Source organism: Polypterus senegalus, chromosome 8 (genome assembly GCF_016835505.1).
Source record: "Polypterus senegalus isolate Bchr_013 chromosome 8, ASM1683550v1, whole genome shotgun sequence".
Lineage (NCBI taxonomy): Eukaryota > Metazoa > Chordata > Cladistia > Polypteriformes > Polypteridae > Polypterus > Polypterus senegalus.
Window position 1 is genome coordinate 131165533 of NC_053161.1, and position 15555 is coordinate 131181087.

The window sequence follows — 15555 nt, forward strand, 5'->3', positions numbered from 1 at the left end:
ACATCTGCAATAAGATGCTGCAGATGTTCTATCAGACGGATGTGGTGAGTGCACTCTTCTATGCGGTGGTGTGCTGGGGAGGCAGCATAAAGAAGAAGGACACCTCACACCTGGACAAACTGGTGAGAAAGGCAGGCTCTATTGTAGGAATAAACAGTTTAACATCTGTAGCAGAGCGACGGGCATTAAGCAAACTCCTGTCAATCATGAAGAATCCACTGCATCCACTGAACAGGATCATCTCCAGGCAGAGTAGTAGCTTCAGTGACAGACTTTTGTCACTGTCCTGCTCCACTGACAGACTGAGGAAATCGTTCCTCTCCCACACTATGCGACTCTTCAATTCCACCCAGGGGAGTAAATGCTAACATTACATTACTAAGTTATTGTCTGTTTTTACATGCATTTTTATTACTCTTTAATTTAATATTGTTTTTTGTAACAGTATACTGCTGCTGGATTATGTGAATTTCCCCCTGGGATTAATAAAGTATCTATCTATCTATCTATCTATCTATCTATCTATCTATCTACAGTAGTTTAATTATGGAAGGAAATTTTGTTAAACTAGACAAATACGGGCTCATTGTATGACGCTCTGTTCTTTTTGGCATAGTTATTTTAAGACTTAAAATTACACCATAATTATACCTTTCACACTAAGAACTTTGGAGATCTTTTTTCACAATGGAAGCAGATGAAAATGCAAGAATGTAACAATTTCTGGTCAAAATGACACTTAAAGTAGTTATTCTAAAAAGTAAAAAATCTGAGTTTTTATTTTCAAATGCTTAACATAGTACATAGTAAATATAATTTGATATATAAAATTTCATAGCTAATGTGAATTAGTAATTCATCTCAGACTGTTTATTATAAATATGGTGCCATACAATACTGGTAATGTACTGTAGACCTAGAATTTTGATGTTTACAAAGATCAAGACAGGCCCACACAAAATATTATTCTACATAACCCAAATCTGATCTGAGCTTTGAATTTTGTTGATTAATTTGAAATCCAGTCCAATAAGTTCTGATTACATCCTAGTACGTGTTACTAGCATGTGCATATATGCATGCAAATCACAGAGGGTTTTACCATGAGCAAAGACGAAAGCAAAATTTACCTATGGATTTTACTTTAATAATTCTAGTAAAAAAATAAATGATTTATCAAGAAAATTTCACAAAAGTATATATGGAACATAATTCCCCATTATAATAGTATGGCTGTATAGAATGCTGGTACACTGTAATCTTAATTTGTGCCACAGTCATAAGTTATATATTACAAAGTTAGTTAAGGCCCCATCACACTACATGACTTTTTCCAGTGATTTTTCAGTTGTAGCTTGCAGTGACACAATCTTAGCAAGTCTGGGCAGTTGTGTTACATGCCTATGACTGCCGATCTTGTAGTTTGGCATCCCCAGCCACTCGGTCAGACTGGTCTGTGACTCGCCATGACAAAATCAGAAAAGTCTCAGACAACCAGTGACTGTTTACCAGGAGGTACAATGCTGAAAGAAGGAAAATGGCCAATTTGGCCCACACAAATAGAAGAGAGGCTCATTTGTTTGATGTTTTATGTACATCATACCATGCCAAAATTAAAAAAAGGAAACAAAAAAGGCAGAGGTTGCAGTTGACACATTATGTTGTTATCCATTGCGATTCCTACTAATGTTATCTGACTTTCTGAAGACATCTGGGAATCGTGTGAGGTGCCACCAAATTTAACAGCAATCTCAAATGACCGTATTCACAATTCTGACTTCACAATGATTTTTCAAAATTAAGCAAGGAATTTTGTGCTAAATCCTGACAACACACGGTCTCCCTTCTACCTTTAATTTAGTTACAGCAATTTATCTTTATTAATTCTCTCATCTTTTGCCTATCCACTTTTGTCTTAACATACGATGATATAAAACAAGGTGGTAATGAAGTCAATAATACTGTAGCGACCCGTGGAGGAGTCTTTAAAGATTTCGAGCCGAACTCTGCCGTGCACCTCTCCGAAGCTGTCGGCTAGCGGATTGCCAGCGTTATGCACGCAACTGCACCCAGCTCTTTAAGAAAGAGAACACTCGTGCCCCATACACCGCACGACTCCGAGTGTCTCGGTAGTTTGCTTAGATTAAATCTTAGCAATAAAACAGCTCTGTCCTGTTGTATCTTTTTATTACAGAAGATAGTCAGAAACAAAAGCTCAACATTATTGCTCGGCCATTGCCAAGGTCACGCACAAAGACACATTTCAATAAATTGGTACTTTTTACAAATAAATAACCCCCGGACGGCGATGACCCAAACCCACCCAACCAATTAAATACAGACACACCATTATTTACAACACAATTGACAATACGTAAATTTCGACATACAATAAGCTATTTATAAATTACCCATAAATTCCCCACAAACTATTTACATAAATTACCCATGAGGCGTCACTCCGCCAGCGCTTGCTGCCGGGTTGTTACAATACATTTCAGTTTAGCAGACTATTATCTGAATTGCATATGTCAACTAATACTAGTAAGAATACTAGTAGGCATTCGGACATTAAATAGGTGTTTTGCCTGTTTTTTCTTGTATTAAGTGTACCTAAGTTGAACAATTGTTGCATATTCCCATATGTCTGATTCGTACTTACATAAATGCAGGAGCATGTTAAAAACAGGTATCAATTTGTTTTGTCTGCATTGACATTAATTATTAATACACTTCAACACACATGGGTTTATATGTTTTCAGCCATTCATTCCTTATACTGTACATCTGCCTGTCATTCTTTGCTTAAATATACCATGGCTGTCTACTAAAAAAGAAACACATGTACATTAGAACATTAGAAAAATTATGATGAAGAAAAACCCGATAAGCTCATCCATCCTATTCACCTAGATTGTCCACAATAAAATCAAATCAAGATTTGAAGCTTCCTAAAGTCCTAATCTCCACCATAATGCTTGGTAAGTCATTCCATATGTATATGGTTCTTTGCATGGAGAAAGACTTTCTAACATTTGTGCGAAATCTCCCCTTAACAAGTCTCCAACCGTTTCCCTAATTCCTTTCAAAATTTAAACACTTCAGTAATGCCTCCTCTTAATCTCTGTTTGGTTAAAGTGAAAATGTTCAGTTCATACCTCTTAGTACCGGGAATCAGTCTAGTTGCTCTCCAAGCAAGGTCTCACTAGTGCCTTATACTGTATAACTTAAACATAATCACCTTTGACTCATACTCCACACATCGTGATATATAACTTAACATTTTAATAGCTTCCTTGACTACTTCTGTACATTGTCTGGATTTATATAGTAATGAGTCCCCAATGACTCCTAGGTCTATCTCATAAGGTGTACTTTCAAGTTTCAGTACTCAGTATGATAAAGTGCAGCTTGTTCTCCGTGGCAGTGTGCTGGTTCTAGTTAAAAACAGTGTGCTCAGCCTCAAGAGGTGGTGTTTGTGGTAGGATAGAAGAGCAGAGTCATGGTGTTGATATGGGAATTGATGAGTCCTCATTCACATACAGAATGCAGTTAAGCAAGTCCTTATTGCTCTGGGGGAGTTCAAATAGGCAGATCAAAAGTTCAAAAAAAGAAAGAAAGAAAGAAAGAAAGAAAGAAAGAAAGAAAGAAAGATGGAGATTAAAGGAAAAGATGAAAGGCCAGGACTGATGCAGAACTGATGCCACAAACAGGTGTCAAACTGTCAGGAATCACACCCCAGGAGGAACAAGCCGGAGAAACTGTTCAGAGCGGCTTCCACTGAAGGCTGAGGGAACGTGGTGAGAGTAACGAGCAAGGCTCATAGGTCCCTGCTGATGGCAGAGGGATGGCGGCAAGGGAGAGGAGCCAGATATAAAATATGATTAATTTAATGTTGGATCACCCTGTGAAAGTAAAATCTGTTTGCACATTTGCACCAATCTTTGCTGGTTTGAGTACTCATTGCACTGACACATCCACAGTCCATAACTATTGATGCTCCAGGTTCAAATGAATAAGCTTCAGCCAACCCAGACATCACAACCTGCAACCATGCATTCAAGTCTGAAATTGTTACTTCCTACATATAAATATACATTTACTTACATTAGCTTCATCTGCCACAAATTTGCCCATGCCTATATGCTGTCCAAGTCTCTCTTTAACAATTTAGCTGATTCTGCATTATCTGTTCCTCCACCTAGTTTGGTTTTTAATCCTACGTACTTGTCTCTTAAAAACAGAAGAAATATATACTGTACCAGTTTGGTCTTATCTTTAACAAAAGACTGAATATGGTGCAGGAAGTCCTAGCACTAGAATTACCAGAGCCTACGAGAAAATTCGCAAATCCGGCCCACCTTAAATCCTTTCTCAACTCTCTGTCAGAGTATTTTGTCCTGTAAATGTGTCGATAAGCAGCAAGCAGCCTGTTATCCCATCCCCCTGCCCACCACCGCTGTTCAATTCACAAAGAAGTTTCTCAGTGCTCAGTGTTTATCTTTGAGTGAAGTGCTGGAGCATTATATGGTGAAAAAGTACATCGTCATTTGGAATACATACATTTCATGTGTGTTCCGTGTCAACAACAATCTCTGTAAAAATGTTGTTAACACAGAAATGTTTTTCATGTTTTAGTAATAATTGACAAAATGTAGACATGAAATGTATAATGTGTGAAGCCTGAAATACAAATATGAAATAAACAATTTCACAAAAGGTACAAGTATAACAAAACAAGTGCACTTTTATTCAAGAATTTAACCGAAGAAAAAAGAAAGCAGGTTACGGTAGGCGGTTGATACAACAGCTTGCATGGTGGAATGCTAAGAACTGCTGCCTCCCAATCAAGAGGTTGCGGTTTCGATAACAGCTGCTTCCCAAATTTACCATTTTGAGTAGTGAGCTGCTCTTATTGTTGGGTATGACATAATTCCAAGCCCAAAATAAGATGGTCTTGTTTTGTGCCTGTATTAGTAAAAATTCAGCCATGATCTAGTTATTGTAACATTAGTGAATTGTACTCAAACAATGCAGCATCCAATTGAGCGATAATCGATTTACTGTTTGGTTTTGTACCTTCACCACAGCATGATCACACATGCCTTCTTGTTGTCAATAATGCTTGCTGTGGTGTCATTTGATTTAACTTCGGTGCACCACTCATAAAACATTATTTCAATCATATGCACAGAATACATACACACCAGAACCATAGGGAGCAGACACATGTCTTGGGTGACAACACCGACAAACATTCTACGTAGAACTGCCAACCATAAAAAACAAAAAACACACTATTTTACTTATTTATTGATCTATGACCTGATACATGAGCTTCATTCATTTTATCTTAAACTGTTAATCATACCAGAAAGTATCATTGTAATTTTGTTATTGGCTTTGGAGTTGCATTTCTAACCCGCTGAAACTGAACACAGGGTCACGGGGGTCTGCTGGAGCCAATCCCAGCCAACACAGGGCACAAGGCAGGAACCAATCCCGGGCAGGGTGCCAATCCACCGCAGGACACACACAAACACATCCACACACCAAGCACACACTAAGGCCAATTTAGAATCGCCAATCCACCTAACTTGCATGTCTTTGGACTGTGGGAGGAAACCGGAGCGCCCGGAGGAAACGCAGACACAGGGAGAACATGCAAACTCCACGCAGGGAGGACCCGGAAAGTGAACCCGGGTCTCCTAACGGCAAAGCAGCAGCGCTACCACTGCGCCACTGTGCCGCCCTGTATTATATATTATATTATATTATATTATATTATATTATATTATATTATATTATATTATATTATATTATTTTCTTTTATGCTTCATGTGATCTTTATCTCAGATCCCCAAAAAATGCACACCTTCTTTGCTGTTTTGAATTGCTATCACTTTTGCCATTATGCTTTTAACACCAGTGGTATTAATAGACTCAAAGTGATTTTAAGAGTTTCTGTTTAAATCTTGACATGTACTACACAAACCCCCCAGGTGAAAAGACTTCATTGGCCGTCTATTAGTTATAGATTTGTATTGAAAACCTTTCTACTCAATAAAAGCCTCTGAGATGAAATCCAACTAAGTACATGTCTACACAGCTCATGGTAGCCAACAGAACACTGTCTGGCAACTGGAATTCTCACATTCCTACTTCCAAACAATTTAAAGGACCCAATGGGCTACGCTCAGGAAATGCCTTTTCAGCTCTGTTCTGTAGTAGTTCATTTCCTCTGACTCTGTATAGGAGGCATATGTCAGCTTCAACTTTGTGTGTCTTTATTCTTTTTAATTAGCATTTTGTTGATATTACTATAATGACAATTTTTGCATTTTGTTCTAGATTTTTGTTATTTTTAAGTATGGTACTAATATTTTATTCTCAATTTCAGTTAACAGAGTCTTTGTCCAGTTTCTTAAGTTCAAAAGCATTTAAAACAAAAAATAAATTAAGAAAAGAAAAATGTTGAAGACTGCATTTTAAGTGCCGTTTAAGAATGTGAAAAGGATGGCTATAACAATCTACACAATTAAGATGTTAAGGTAATGTCTGCTTATATATAAAGAATAATTAACAAAGCAAATAAATTCTCATCTATTCCACTTTCACTAAAAATGATTAGTCAATTAGATTTTCTTAGCTTTGAACCTAGCTTTCCTCCAAAAAAGCCTTTTTTGCATTGCTTTCTTCTACTGCTAAACTGTCCTTACTGTGATATACTTAAGCACATTTATGTTTGGTGGAATGCACTGTGGGAGATGGGTGGTCCTTTGGCCTTGGAACCCCTTCTGATTTTTTTTCTCCTGCATCTCGCTGGCTCAAGTCTTTATTTTTCAATCCTCCCTACCCATCTGATCATAATATCAAACTTATTGTTATAGTCATTATAAACTTTAAAAAATTAATTTAGCCATTTCATCCAAAACTAAGGACTCTACTTTATCTGTTGCTTATCTGTATTACGTAAGCACATATTGTTTTATTTGTATTTATTATTTTTTGTTTATTTATTCATTCATATAGAAAATGAGAAAAATCTAGATGAGAACGGGCTCTGCTTTTTTAATCTTTCTTCATAATTCATCTCCTGTAGCCCTGCAGTCATCCTAGTCGCTCTTCTCTGGACTTTTCCTAGGTCTGTTATGTCCTTTTTGTAGCCTGGAGACCAAAACTGCACACAGTACACAAGATGAGGCCTCACCAGTGCATTATAAAGGTTGAGCATAACCTCCTTGGACTTGTACACCACACACAAAGTGCTATAAAACCTAACATTCTGATAGCCTTCTTAATGGCTCTTAAATATGTCTGGCAGTTGATAGTGTAGAGTTCACTACGACTCCTAAATCCTTCTCATAAAGTATACTTTCAAGTTTCAGACCCTCCAACTATGTAGTCTTACTTTACATTTACTTACATTAAATCCACAAATCTACTCAATTCTGCATGCCTCTATAGTGATTCAATTGATTCCAGATCATCTGCCAATCCACCTATCTTGGTATAATTTGCAAATTTGACCAACTTGTTACTTATATTCCTATGTAGATCATTTACATATATTAAAAATAGCAGCACTACTGACCCCTGTGAAACACCACTGTTAACATCAGCCAATTCTGATAAGATTCTTTGCACCATAACCCCCTGCTTCCTATGTCTGGGTCAATTTTGCACCAATCAACACACAACAAGCTGGCCTCCCACTTCTTTTAGTTTGATACCCAGCCTCTCATGCGGCACCTTATGAAATGCTTTGTAAACATCAAGATAAATAATATCAGATGTTCCACTTTGATTTTATCCTTTTAATGCTTCCTCATAGAATTCCAGCATGTTGGTAAATCAGAACCTCACTCGCCTGAACCCATGCTGACTGTTCAGTAAAACTCCTGTTAAAATGCTGCATCTTTCCAGCATTAAAAACCTTGGGTTCCCACATACAATTAATTTCAGTTCACAGTTGTTCCTTACAAAATTACTTGTCTACTCAATCCCTCTGTGTTAATGCCATGACCATGTAACTATCCCTTTTAATCAGATCTTTTATTTTTTCATATTTCGTCTTGTCTGTGATTCGGGATGTAAGCATTTTGATGGGAGTTTGGTATAGGAAGATATGATAAGGGGTCACAGTAAGGGCAGTGTCTTGGTATATTAACTGTTTGTTGTTTTTATTCATGTTTTTTGTAGTTGTTTAGTTGTGCTTTTTCAATAAAAACTTGATCACAAAGTAATACATTTTCCTAATAAGGAAATAAATCACTTCATTTACCGTAGCACATTGCTAATAATATACATACAATATTTATAACAAGATTACAAAGTTTTGCATGTAATGTACAAAATAAATCATTCCTTGGTGCAAAACATGCTGATGCAGTATGCATCCCACTTAATGTGAAGAGGATTAATAGCAGTACTATTAAAATAATTATGATTTTTTTTCAATAAATACTTTTATTAAATAATTTATTTTCTGTATGTTGAAAAACTTGAAAAAAATGTTTTGCTTTACTACATTATTACAAATGTAGTTTAGCATTGCTCAAAACACTGCTTCAAAATAGCATAATGGTTTTAATTGATATACCACAAAATTCGGATAGGTGCCTTTAGCCACAAGTGAAATATTCTTTGAAATATATCAAAAGCAGCAACGCTGAATACCATTGAAAGGTGAATTACATGACAAGAATCGATAACATGGTGAAATACATCCAGCAGTACTTACTTATACTGTTTATTCAATGGATCATTATTGATGTGCGTGTCTTGAAAGGTCAAGCTCGTTTCAGTTCTTTTTCCTATAAAAGATAAAATATATTTATCTACATTAAAAAAGCTATTGTATGTATTTGAAAAAATAAAAACATTTTTGATCATTTCTTCAATTATTTTACCTTCACCTCTGCCTCTTTGTATTTAGCACATTAAGAAAACTTTAATAATAAGGTCACTGAATACTTCTGGAGAACTGAATCAGTCACAGCGACTGTAGGATTCAGGTGAAGAACTGAAATTGATTTTCTAGAGAAGTGCCAGTTCATCATTCTACGAGACACTTTCTATTGATTTCTTTTTCTCTTGTTTGTTTGTAATTGTGTTACCTCTGAGAAGCCTGAATTAAATCCTGTGATGCCGTGTGTGCTTGACTGATGAAGAATTACTAGATCAAAGAAAAACTAAGAAAAGGCCCAATTATTAGTGATTTTTAAATTATTTGATAAGTGTAATATGTAACTTTAAATTGTTTTGCCCTACTAAAGCAGACTAAAAAATAATGATTAAAATATGAACTATTATAAACTAATACCAGATAATTTATTATAGTTTTGGGTGTTTCTGTTGTATGTATTTTTATACATTTCATTTTTTAGATTTGTCGCTCTTAATGAGTACAAAGTATATGTGTACCATAGAATATATATATTGTTCTATTGGATTTAGGTCAGGGGAGCATGGAGGCCAGTTAGTGGTATCAATACCTTTATCCTCCAGAAACTGCCTGCATACTTGAGGCAATGTCGTGCACCACGAGGAAACCAGGGCACACTGCACCAGCACAGGGTCTGACAATGGGACCAAGGATTTCATCCCGATACCTAATGGCAGTCAATGTGCTGTTGTCTAGCCTGTAGAGGTCTATGCGTCCCTCTATGGATATGCCTCCCCAGACCATCACTGACCCACCACCAAACCAGTCATGCTGAACAATGTTACAGTCAGCATAACGTTCTCCAAGGCTTCTCCAGAACCTTTCACGTCTGTCACATGTGCTCAGGGTGAACCTGATCTCATCTGTGAAAAGCAAAGGGCACCAGTGGTGGACCTGCCAATTCTGGTATTCTATGGTAAATGCCAATTGAGCTCTATGGTGCCGGGCAGTGAGCACAGGGCCCACTAGAGGATGCCGGGCCCTCAGATCACCCTCATGAAGTCTATTTCTGATTGTTTGGTCAGAGACATTTACACCAGTTGCCTGCTGGAGGTCATTTTGTAGGGCTCTGGCAGTGCTCATCCTGTTCCTCCTTGCCCAAAGGAGCAGATACCGGTCCTGCTGATGGGTTAAGGACTTCTACGGCCCTGTCCAACTCTCCTAGAGTAACTGCCTGTCTCCTGGAATCTCCTCCATGCCCTTGTGCTGGGAGAAACAGCAAGCCTTATGGCAATGGCATATAGTGATGTGCCATCCTGGAGAAGTTGGACTACCTGTGCAATCTCTGTAGGGTCCAGGTATCGCCTCATGCTGCCAGTAGTCACACTAACTGTAGCCAAATGCAAACCTAGTGAAAAAACAGTCAGAAAAGATGAGGAGATAAAAATGTGAGTGGCCTCCACCTGTTAAACCATTCCTGTTTTGGTGGCCATCTTGTTTTTGCCTCTCTGGTGCTCCTGTTTTAATTTCATTAACACCAAAGCAGCTGAAACTGATTAACAAACCCCTCTGCTACTTAACTGACAAAATCAATATCCCAGAAATTGCATTGACTTAATGCTATACTCTGATTAAAAAGCCTTCCTTTAATTTTTTGAGAAATTTATATATATATATATATATATATATATATATATATATATATATATATATATATATATATATATATATATATATATATATATATACAGTATATGTGTATATATATATACAGGTATATATATATATATATATTGTGAACGCTGGCCCCAGCACAGACAGACGGACGACATATTTTCACCCAACACACTTTATTTACACTATTTACAAGTTTAGTGCACTCACGCAACCCCAGTGCCTTCAGCACCGATTCCCCAAGTCCAGGGCCCACAGTCCTTGTGCCTTCCTGGCCGCCTCCAGTCCTTCGACAAGCTCAGTCCTTCTGCCTCCCGACTTCCACCACTGACTGGAGGGAGGCGGCCCCTTTTATGGGGAGCCGGATGGGCTCCAGCTGCTTCCCGGCACTTAACGGTGGCCACACCCTGTGTGGCGGAAGTGCCGCTGCGCACCGGAAGCCGTCTGTGTCTCCCGGTCGTCTTCCCGGCACTTCCTGGTGTGGCGGAAGTGCCGGGCTCCCGGAATAAACAGGCACTGGGCGCCGCCTGGCGGTGGCCACGGGTCCCTACAGGGCTGGGCTTCCAAGCCCTGTACCCGAGGCCCCCTGCATAACCAGGACGGACGCCCCCACTCGGTCTGGAGGAGGCACTCGCCCACCTCTGGTCCTCCAAAGCATCCCGGCCGGGCTCCAGCCCCAGCCGAGGACCGTACGGGATAAACCGGCATCGGGGTGCCGCCTGGCGGTGACCACGGGCCCCTACAGGGTAGGGCTTCCATGCCCTCGACCCGTGGCTCCCAACAGAACCAGGACGGACGCCCCCTCGCGGTCTGGAGGAGACACAAGCCCTCCTCACGTCCTCCTGGCGTCCCGGCCGGGGACCACAATATATATATATATATATATATATATATATATATATATATATACACACATATACATATATACCTATACAAATATACATATATACCTATACACATATACATATACACCCATATATTTACCTACACACACACATATATACAGTATATACTGTTTATATATGTAGTTTGTTTTTTATTATATTTGATTATTATAGTGAAGTACATGGTTATTGTTTGTATTGTATGCTTGTTTCTTTTGTGACCACATTTGAATTTAGCTCTCTGCAAAACCAACATAAAAAAAACACGCTTCTATCTCTGTTAAAAGTGAGACGGTGCTGTCATACATAAGTCCCATATAAAGCAGTAGTTAGCCTAACATTCTCAAACATACTTAATCCAATTCAGACTCATTGCAGGCTGGTATTCTGGTAACAATGAGAATTAACCAAGTGACTCACACATATACTGCCTCACTCACATCATTTAGGAATTAGCAGTTAAATTCATCTTGGTGTTTTTGGGGAAACAGGAGGAAAACACAACTCCCAGGAAAGTCCACGCAGACACACAGAGAACATGCCAACCCCAAACACACAATGCCCAGACACATGATTCAAACTCATGATGGTGGATCCATGTTGCAACAGTGCTACACATGTTGTAAAGATATCACCAACTTTTTAAACATAACCCATACATGTGCATTGATTTTGTTCTTTTGTTTTTTGGTTGCTAATTTGTTTGAAGCAATGTCTAATTTTAAATATGTATGATATGTTTTGAATTGTATGCACAAGCTATACAATACAAATGTATTATAAATTTCAAAGAAAAAGAAGAAATTCATTTTGAGTTCATACATTAAGTGCTGGTGTCCCATTTTTATTTGGTTTGCACTACAGCTTTATGGCAAACTTGTGTTTGGAATTTATAGATTCTCCTTGTGCCTGCATGGGCTCTTCTGCATGTCAGCAACATTTATTTCTATAGCACATTTTCATACAAAGGATGCAGTTCAAAGTGCTTTACATGATGTTATAGAAATAGTTGCAAGCAATGAAAACCAAAGGAAAATCAAATAAGAATCGTAATCGGTACATATTATACAACACATAAATATTGCACACTTACTGTACATAAGATAGATATATAATTAACAGAAGTATAGTCCTCAAATATAGAATTGTTTTTAAGCCTCTAAAAGTGAGTCTGATGATAAGGTCAGTAGTCCAGGGTGGAGAAAAAAAATGTAAAAACTCAAGTTAAGCTGCAGAAAGAAAAAAAAAGCAAAATCTGTTAGGGTACCAGGTCAAAAGACATTGGGCATTCTACCTAACAGAAATGTTCATAAGTATTTTTTTATTGAATATTTTGCAGGACTCATCTTAAAGGATTTGACATAGTGGGTCTTATGTTAAACTGGGGTATCTAATTTCATTTAAATATCACAGGCAGCTGCATTCCAGGTCCTTCAGCTTTCTTTCCGTATTAAGAATACATAAATGTTAAGCTAACCTGTAACTTTTAATTGTCCCTGAATTTTATGCATGAGTGTACCCTGTAATGGACTGGAACATAGACTATTTGTTTCCTTGTGCCTAAAGCTGCCAGTATAGACTTTGTCTGCCTCAACCATAAAATTAGATTCAATTTGTTAAAAATGTATGGGTGTTAATGTATAAACAAATAAAATCCAATTAATTCTGCTAAAATCACAGATGAACCTTTGATTAATAGATGAAATACAATTAAATACAATTTAAAAATTGCACCTTTACACTTGCTTGAGACAAGTCAGAAAGCCACTCTAGTAAGCTAAGTTTACAATATTTAAAAAATATTTACAGTCTTATTTTCTTGAACATAACCTTTTGGCCAAAGCATGCTATTTTTGGAATATGCGAAGATAATACACCATGTGGTTAAAGTTATTGATTAGTGATGCTCATGATGCTAAAGTAAAAAATAAAAAGGGAGAGAGAAGCAGTTTGTTGTGCCAAGACTTGGTACAAGAGTTACAATGATGTCTCCCAGGATGAATGTATACTACTTTAGCTCATGTAGGCTATTCTGTGTGTGATGCCCATAACAGGGTGCTTAAAGTCCAGGAGAATCCATGTGTTATAATGTAAAGACAAGAAAGCTTGCAAAGAAAAATAAGTTGACTTTGCTGTAAGTTTTACTAGTTTGTAACAAAAAAAGGACACCAAAGGAAGATATTTAAAACAAAAAAATCGGTAGTGGTCTCCCCTAGACTTTTTTGTACACTCAGATATTGGGATGAATATTTGAGGAGTAAACCGCAAAACAATGATTATAGTTTTAAATTATGTAAATTAAAGAACCATCAACAGCAAATCAAATTCATAATATATTCAACAATTACTATAAAAGTTGAACAAATTGGACTCTGCATCTGCATGAATAAAAGGTAAAGTACCACTTCCGATTAACGGAAATAGCTCAAAAGTTGAAAGAAATCTACGTTTTGTGCCTAATACTTGTATGCAACATTTGGTTGATCTAAGTGAAACCGTACTCAAGTTACCGTGTTTATACACACACACACACACACACACATACAGACATAATTCCAAAAATGGTATTTTCGGACTCAGGGAGGTCTAAAACGTTGAGATTCATGAAAATCTCAAAATGGAATTTTTGGAGGAGTCCAATACTTTCCCTATACTTCATATACAAGAAAGTCTGGAAGGTCTAAAACACTGAGATTCATCAAAAATCTCAACATCGAATCTTTGGACGGTTACAATACTTTCCTTATAAATTTTATACAAGAAAGTAAAAAAGGAAGATGCATAACAGTGGAAAAAAGGAATGTGATGAGGAAGAGAGTAAGAAAAATAGGAAAAAGGATAGGAAGAAAAAGGAGAAAGGAAAGCAAATATGTGTCAATTTTTCAACATTTTTAATACAATTTGTCAGTGTGGTTGTAGCCTTTTCCTGCAGCAAAAAGTAAAAATCACTCCTGGATCGGCCATCAGTCCTACACAAGATACTCTCACACCAACCTCCTCTGACACACTACGTTTGACTTGTCGCCACTATATCTATAAGACAGAGTGCAGAAGGAATCAGTGTCTAGTGTGGTTAATGCAAATATCGCAACACTACCACTGTTACAAAATTATACTGTAATACTTTAAGAGTTTGAATTATAAAAGCATGAGAAAGCAAAGGGGCAAGCACAGAGATGTGGAAGAATGGGTCTGCTGAAAATGGCAATCATACCATTACCAACTCACTCTGTCACACTGATTAAATACTGCCTGTCAATCTCTAAATATATTACATTAAAACAAGGTGATTAGCAAGGAACAACTGACATATAGAACTTGAGCATGTCACAGGCTCATGGGATAGCCTCAGAACTGGCACACCAACATGCATTTTTACATAAAGCTATACTTGTCCCAGAGATGGACGTGCATCCCATCTAAGGTTGGTTCCAATGCTGTAGGGATGGGCGTTGCACCTTCACAACCCCAATTTAGATTAAGCAGGATTGTCATTATTATATTATTTTGCTTTAGAACAAACCTTTATAAGACATAAAGATATAAAATGTGCTATAAGGGGCCTTTTCAAACTATCTTACCATAGAAGTATTCATTTGTTATAATTTTGTTTAAATCCAACATTTTACTGCATGCTGTGTAATGCCTGAACATAATAACTGATCGTTTCATCCAAGTATGGGGCTATCCTGAAAATATTGTTGCAAAAAAAAAATATATATATATGTATATCACCTCATGTTTTGATGCCTTCTTCACCAGAATGGAGAGCTAGTTGGTGTTGCTTTGTGCAAGATATACAAAATGTTCACTATAAAACACGGCTGTCTGCCTTTTGCTAAACATAAAATGATAAATTATTGGAGTTGTCAGTCAGGAAACAAGCACTTTACACACACCTCTGACTCACTTGGGTATCTTTTTCTTATTGTGGTCACAGAGTTTACTCACATAACAAGAAATTTTATATGCTGTTTCATTGGCCTAGCGACAAAGTGAGCTCATTCCTCTCAACCAAAATTAATCAAATACAAAATAAATTACATACATTGACATAATGATATTAGTGCAAACTATTTCTTTTTTGGATGCTTTGCTATTTTTGTTGAT

At 37.3% G+C, this 15555-nt stretch overlaps 1 protein-coding gene across 4 annotated transcripts in view; it reads right to left on the reverse strand.

Annotated features, from left to right (window-relative positions):
- The window catches only part of mgat4c (mgat4 family member C), an 817959-nt gene that overhangs the window by 575722 nt on the left and 226682 nt on the right, over window positions 1-15555 (reverse strand). For 3 of the 4 annotated variants that reach the window (XM_039761773.1, XM_039761774.1, XM_039761775.1), the window contains one exon: window positions 8744-8816. The exons of the other annotated variant lie outside the window; for it this stretch is intronic. The gene's annotated coding sequence lies outside the window, so the exon portion shown is untranslated. The remainder of the gene's footprint in view (window positions 1-8743; window positions 8817-15555) is intronic. 4 annotated transcript variants of the gene reach the window in all.